Genomic DNA, 7771 nt, shown 5'->3' with positions numbered 1-7771 from the left:
CTTTTTTCTCATGCTTAGGTCGCCTTTTCTGAAATGTTTTCTTTGTTCGTTAGGCGACCAGATGGCTCCAAAGAGGAATCTCCCCTAGAAGAACGTCGGCAACTCAGCCTCGCAGCAGGACAGAGGAAAAGCGGCGATGCCTAACTCCCCGATCCCCCGCTTCGGGCCGGCAGTGGAAAAAGAGGTCGAGGTGGCCCCTGATGCATTATTTGAGGCGGAGAGGATCGTCTCGAAGATAACCGACCAGGTGAAGATTAACAAAATCTTTATCTCCCACAACATCGCCCTGGGGAAAGCATCCGTAGTGGCCCGACCTGCTTCAGATGGCGAGCGAAGCTGTGCGCCGCTCGAGGAGTCATTCGCGGCCTGGAGCGGTGAACACTTTAAGGAAGGGGCCTTCCTTCCCCTGGATCAGTATTTTGCTGATTTCCTTAACTACGTGGGGTTGGCCCCGTTCCAGCTCCCCCCCAACTCCTACCGTCTGCTGGCAGGGTTGAGGTATTTGTTCCAGAAGCACGAGTGGGAGGTCCCACTCCTGCAGACATTTTATATTTCTTCTGCCTCAAAGTCAGCCCGGACCAGCGGGGGCGAGGCGACGGGTTTTACTATCTAACCCGGTTTCCTAATACAGCGGCGGTCATCGAGCTGCCCAGCCACCCTAATGACTTTAAGGACCAGTTCTTCATGTCAACTGGGTTCCGGAATTGCGAGCATCACTATTTCAATCATCCTCGTAAGTTTTCTCCGACCTTAGCTCGTACTTTAAGTGTCATTTTAGTTCCTCCCATACCCTGTTCTGACTCAGACTAATCTTGCAGCCATCTTCGCGAGGACAGAGAAATCTGTGACCCTCGGGGCCCAATACGAGACACTGGCGGGCTTGCCCCCCAGTGAGAAGGACTACCGGGTGCTCGTGACGAACGAGACGATGGTGTTTTGCAAGCTGATTTTCCCAAATCAGACTTTGAATCTAAGGAGGCCTCGGGGGCCTCCCCCAGCTCGCTCCTCTACGCCCATCATCGTGGAGGAGGACAAGGAAGACGAGGAGGACGAGACTCCACTTGTGAGGAGCAGGAAGCGAGCACTGGAGGTCGCCCAGATAATGGACGAAGAGAGGATCTAGTCCGGAGCAGCCGCGGGTCCCTCGGGCCAAGGTAACCTTTACATATTTAGGAACTTAGATAGGGCCATTGTCGACCCCCGGCTAGCTAGATTCTACCCCCGACAGCTCGTCCATCGTCACCGAAGTGATCCCGACCTGGACACAACCCTGCTCCACTGCATCGATCGGCTCGTGTTGGACTACCAAGATAGTCGACCTAGGGGTACCGTAGTAGTAGATAACACCCTAGCCTTTAGGTCGATCCTATTCGAGGAGTATGGGACCAACCTCCATTCATGGCCATCTCTTCGGAGGGGTATCTTAGCTCCGGGGCTTAGGCAGTATGTAGGAGAATCTAGCCCTGAGTCAGACCCGGACCCGGAACTTGCGCCAGTTCGGGAAGTAATTGTCTTAGGTTCTTCTTCCAGCTCGGGGGGTAGGGCTCCCTTAGTATTCGCATACTTTTTACCTTTAATCCTTTGTCTCTGTATGGTTGCTAATTTGTATTAACCATGTTTTTGTTTTGACAGAAGAGATGTCTCAGCCCGAGGAGAGCTTGCGAGGTGCAGTCTTCGGGGGGAACCCCTCAGCCGGGCCAAGACTGAAAAGGCTCCGGGGGTCCAAGAGCGCCGCTGGGGTCTCCACCAAGTCTCCGGCAAAGGAGAAGGAGAAAACTTCGGCAGACCAGGTCGCGGGAGCAATTATCCTTGCTGTAGGAGCAGGCCAAATGCCTCCACCACCTCCGCGAGCTCCAGCCGCCACCCAGGACGCAGGAACGGAGCTCAGGACTCCGGCCGTGGTGGCCTCCGATGTACGCATCCCCGTCAACCCCCAGGATCTGGAGAAGATCCCAGAGGCCTTCCGGGGAACGGTGTATGAGTTGGCGAACTACGCCGTCAGCCATATATACCAATTCACCGAGAAGGAGCTCCGGGCCATTGAGACAATGAGCCCGGTTGGTGTAATGGAGTCTTTAATGGGCATGACCCTAACGGTAAGCTTCCATGTTCTCTTAAATCTTTTATCATTACACTTTGCCCTATTTTTCCTTAAGGAAATTTATCTTTCATTTCTCGCAGGGCGTTGTCGCTCTTCACCGGAGCATCGTCAGGGCCAAAACTTAGCTCGAGGATATGAGGACCGAGCATCAGGCCTCTCTTCAGGAGGCTAAGGCGACCAAAGATGCCTTGGCAACCTCGAAGGCCGAGTTGGAGAAGACCCGCTCGCAGGTTCCAGAGCTCGAGACCTCCCTTGCCACCTCGCGGACAGACCTTGAGGCTGCGAAGACTGAGATCCAAGCCGCCCAGGCCGCCCTGGAGGCCGAACGGACCACTTCGGAGTAGTCCCTGGAAAATCTGTTCTATCACTGCTGGGCCTACAATCCGGAGGCTGACTTTTCCTTCATGTCACCGAGTCTTTGGGCGCGCTTGCTGGTGAAGTACCAAGCTCGCCTTGAGAAAGAGGCGCCGCCTTCGGAGACTGGGGAAGGCTCTGGCGCGGCGGAGCAGGGTGAGATAGCGACCTCCCAGGGGCCATCTGACGGAGCTTAGGGCGTTTTTTCTCTTTTGCCCTTAAATATTTTTAAGTATTTTTTTTTATGTAACCTTTGCATGAGGTGTTTTCACCTAGATACAATTTTCTTTGACGTTTTTAATTTACGCTTTTTCATGCCTTTTCGCGCTTTGGTTACAATTTTTTGAAAAACTTAGTTCGCGTTAACTTTTATCCATATCTCGAGCTCTTTAGGAAGAACATCGATCAACAGATTTCAATCAACTTCTAAGTTTTATGACCCAGTTAAAACCAGGAACTTAATTTGAAAACTTAGTTCGTGTTAACTATTATCCATATCTCGAGCTCTTTAAGAAGAACAACGATCAATAGACTTAAATTAACTTCTAAGTTTTATGACCCGGTTAAAACCAGGAACTTAATTTGAAAACTTAGTTCGTGTTAACTTTTATCCATATCTCGAGCTCCTTAAGAGGAACAACGATCAATAGACTTAAATTAACTTCTAAGTTTTATGACCCGGTTAAAACCAGGAACTTAATTTGAAAACTTAGTTCGTGTTAACTTTTATCCATATCTCGAGCTCTTTAAGAAGAACAACGATCAATAGACTTAAATTAACTTCTAAGTTTTATGACCCGGTTAAAACCAGGAACTTAATTTGAAAACTTAGTTCGTGTTAACTTTTATCCATATCTCGAGCTCTTTAAGAAGAACAATGATCAATAGACTTAAATTAACTTCTAAGCTTTATGACCCGGTTAAAACCAGGATAGGACTTAGTTAGCGTTAACCCTTATCGATATCTCGCGTTTTTAAGAAAACAACGGTCAATCAATAAGAATCAACATCTAAGTCGTTAAGGAGACCTGGTTATATCCAGGTACCATATGCCCCCCAAGTAACTGGGAAAGGGTCTTTCGTGGTTACTATAAGATTACACTTGCAAATATGCGTAAAAAGCTGATTTTCAATAATACATAAAAAGTGGCCTTCCAGGCCTTACAAGTGGATCATTGATAATATCTCCTTAAGTGGATGGCGTTCCAAGTCTGCGGGACCGCCCCTCCATCAAGTCGAGCTAACTTATAAGTTCCCTCCTTGATGACTTCGATGACCTGGTATGGTCCTTCCCAGTTCGGTCCCAAAACTCCATCTTTGGGATCTTTTCCGGTGGGGAAAACTCTCCTCAGGACCAAGTCGCCCATGCTAAAAGCGCGTTTTTTGACCTTGGTGTTGAAGTAGCGGGTGGTTTTCTGCTGATAATGGGCGAGCTGTAGTTGCGAATCCTCTCGCCTTTCCTCAACCAGATCGAGGGAATGGCACAGGAGCTCATGGTTTCGATCTTGGTCGTAAGACAGGACTCTATGCAAAAGAACCTTTATCTCCACGGGGAGGATTGCCTCACTCCCAAAGGTTAGGGAAAAGGGAGTATGACCCGTAGGAGTCCGATGCGAGGTCCGGTATGCCCTTAGGACCTGGGGGAGCTGTTCTGGCCAGACCCCCTTCGCTTCATCTAATCTTTTCTTGAGGCTCGCCTTTAGGGTCTTATTGACAGCTTCGACCTGGCCATTAGCCTGAGGATAGGCCATGGAGGAGAAACTTTTTACAATCCCATGTCTTTCACAGAACTCAGTGAATAGGTCGTTGTCGAACTGAGTGCCGTTATCGAAGACGATCCTCTTGGGCAGGCCGAAGCGACAGATGATGCTTTTAACCACGAAGTCAAGCACCTTTTTGGACGTTATCGTTGCCAACGGCTCTGCCTCCGCCCACTTAGTAAAGTAGTCGATGGCTACCACGGCGTAACGGACCCCGCCTTTTCCAGTGGGGAGGGCGCCAACCATGTCTATCCCCCAAACAGAAAACGGCCATGGGGACGAGATCATCTTCAGCTCGACCGGAGGAGCTCGAGCAACTGCAGCGAATCACTGGCACTTGTCGCACTTCTTCACGTACGAGGTCGAGTCTTTGGATAGAGTTGGCCAGTAATACCCTTGCCTGAGAACCTTTAAGGCCAAGCTCTGCCCCCCGGTGTGGTCTCCACAGAATCCTTCGTGAACTTCTTGCAGGATGGCCTTCGCTTCACTTGGAAGAACGCACCGGAGGAGAGGTAGGGAATGCCCACGTCGGTACAACACCCCATCGACCAACGTATATCTCGGAGCTTGATACAGGATTCGACGTGCATCATTACGCCCTTCAGCCAGCTTGCCCTCGACGAGATATTCAAGAATGGGGGTCATCCAGGTCGGCCTAGCGTCGACCATCTCGACCTCCGCCCGGTCTCTTTCTATACTTGGTTTTTCCAAGAATTCTATTGGCACCAACCCCAAGGTCTCCGTCTCTCCCAAGGTGGCGAGCTTGGCAAGAGCATCTGCATTAGCGTTCTGTTCTCGAGGAATCTGTTCGATCGATCCTCGCTAAAATGCGGACAACTCGGCTTTTACCTTTGCCAGATATGTGGCCATCTTGGGTCCCCGCGCCTGATACTCGCCCAGAACCTGGTTTACCACGAGTTGGGAGTCACTGAAGCACTGGACGGAGCTCGCCTTTAACTCCTTGGCTATCCTCAGCCCGGCCAACAAAGCTTCGTACTCTACCTCGTTGTTGGAGCCCTGAAACCTGAACCTTAGCGCCGAGTGGAATCTATGTCCCTCGGAGGATATCAGAATGATTCCGGCCCCGGAGCCGTTCTCATTGGAAGAACCATCCACAAAGATCCTCCACAACGATTGGGGCGAGGTGACCTGGGGTGAGCCCTCTGCTGGATCCTCCTTGAATCCGGTGCACTCTGCCACAAAATCGACGAGGGCCTGACTTTTTATAGCATTTCGTGGAGTGTAGAAAATCTCAAACTGACTGAGTTCGACCGCCCATTTTAACAAACGTCCCGATGCTTCATGTTTTTGCAAAACCTGCCTTAGAGGCTGATCGGTCATGACGTGTACTGAGTGAGATTGAAAGTACGGCCTGAGCTTTTGCGAGGCCGTGATTAGGCAGAACGCCAATTTTTCCATCAGTGGGTATCGTGATTCTGCTTTGAGAAGTCTCTTGCTGATGTAGTAGACTGGCTTCTGGACTTGGTCCTCTTCTCGTACCAGTACGGCACTAGCTGCATCCTCAGTGACAGCCAGGTAGAGAAAAAGAGGCTCTCCTACCCTGGGTTTGGATAGCACGGGCGGTTCAGCCAGATGTGCCTTCAGGTCGAGGAATGCGCTTTCGCATTCTGCTGTCCATTCAAACTTCTTGTTTCCTCGGAGCAGATTGTAGAAGGGCAAACACTTATCGGTTGACTTGGAAATAAACCGGTTGAGAGCTGCCACTCTTCCTGTTAAGCCTTGGATATCTTTTCGCGACCTGGGCGAAGGAAGCTCGAGCAGTGACCGGATCTTACTTGGGTTTGCCTCGATTCCTCGGGTATTGACTATGAACCCCAGGAATTTCCCTGACGCGACTCCAAAAGTGCATTTCTAGGGATTGAGCCTCATGCCGTATTCTCGTAGTATTTTAAAACATTCTTCCAGGTCGGTAACATGGTTATCGGCAGTCTTTGACTTGACCAGCATGTCATCAAGGTATACTTCCATGTTTTTACTGATCTGGACCGCGAACATTCTATTTACTAGCCTTTAGTAGGTAGCTCCGGCGTTCTTCATACCGAACGGCATGACCTTATAGCAATAGACATTAGTCGGGGTCATGAAGCTGGTGTATTCCTGGTCCGCCGGATTCATCGAGATCTAATTGTAGCCTGAGTATGCGTCCATAAAGAACATGAGCTCGTGCCCCGCCGTGGCATCCACCAGCTGGTCAATCCTTGGCAATGGAAAACAATCCTTGGGGCATGCTTTATTCAGGTCAGAGAAGTCGATGCAGGTTCGCCATTTTCCGTTGGGCTTTGGAACTAGCACGGGGTTGGCGACCCAAATTGGAAACTTGGCTTCGCGGATAAAACCACATTTTTTGAGCTGGGCTACTTCTTCTTCTAGGGCTTCAGCCCGAGTTGTTCCTAAGCGTCTTTGCTTCTGAGACTTGGCAGGAATGCTTTTATCCAGATGTAGCGTGTGCATGATGACACTCGGGCTAATCCCCACCATGTCCTCGTGGCACCAGGCAAATACGTCTAAGTTAGCCCGCAGAAACGTAGTCAGCTCCGCCTTCCTCTTGCTGCAGAGATTTTTCCCGAGCTTGACCATCCGTGATGGATTTTGTGGATCGAGGTTCACCTCCTCGAGCTCCTCAATAGCCTGGAGCTCGGATCTGTCTTCGCCTACTCGGGGGTCAATATCCTCACTTAACGCGACATTTCCCCCTTTGGCGCTTTGAGGTTTTTCAATCTCAGGGTCCGCTGAGGGTTCCTGAGATTCCTCTTCACTCAGAATGGCCATAGCCAGCTGCCCGGGTTTAGATTTTCCCTTCATGGAAATGTTGTAGCATTCCCTGGCAGCGAGCTGATCGCCATGGACAGTGCAGGTTCCCGTTGAAGTAGGGAACTTCATGGCGAGGTGTCGAATGGAAGTGATAGCCTCGAAAGCTATGAGCGTAGGTCGGCCCAAAATGGCGTTGTAAGCAGTGGGGCAGTCTATGACCACGAACTCGAGTAGTTTGGAGACTGTCCGAGATTCTTCCCCTAGGGTGATCACCAGCTCGATCGTCCCTATCGCCGCTGATCCTTCTCCCGAAAAACCATACAGCATCATGGAGGTTGCCTTTAGCTCGGCGACGGTCAAACCCATCTTCTCTAAGGTGGATCGGAATAGGAGGTTCACCGAGCTCCCGTTGTCCATCAGTACCCTCCTCACTCTCCGGTTGGCGAGCTGGACTGCTACAACCAAGGGGTCATTGTGAGGGAACTGGACATGGCCTGCATCTTCCTCCGTAAAAAGTGCGACGTTTGGGGTTGCTTCCACAACCTCCGTCCCTACTCCCGCGGGCTGATCGGGAACCTGGCTGGTTCCCGCAGCTGAGGCTTCGGCTTCTTCCAAGTTTATCCATTCTTGGGCCCTGTTAAGGAATTCATTGACCGAGCTGACTCCCTTCCTCTATATATCCTTCCATAGGTTTCCTCCGACAAGGATTCCGGTTCTCATGGCCATGAGCTTGGAGCTATCATCTGCGTCTCTAGCCCGAGCAGCGACGTTCGTGAATCTGCTC

This window comes from Humulus lupulus, chromosome 6 (assembly GCF_963169125.1).
Source record: "Humulus lupulus chromosome 6, drHumLupu1.1, whole genome shotgun sequence".
NCBI lineage: Eukaryota > Viridiplantae > Streptophyta > Magnoliopsida > Rosales > Cannabaceae > Humulus > Humulus lupulus.
The sequence above is the reverse complement of the archived record's forward strand: the minus strand, read 5'-3'. Positions refer to the sequence as shown.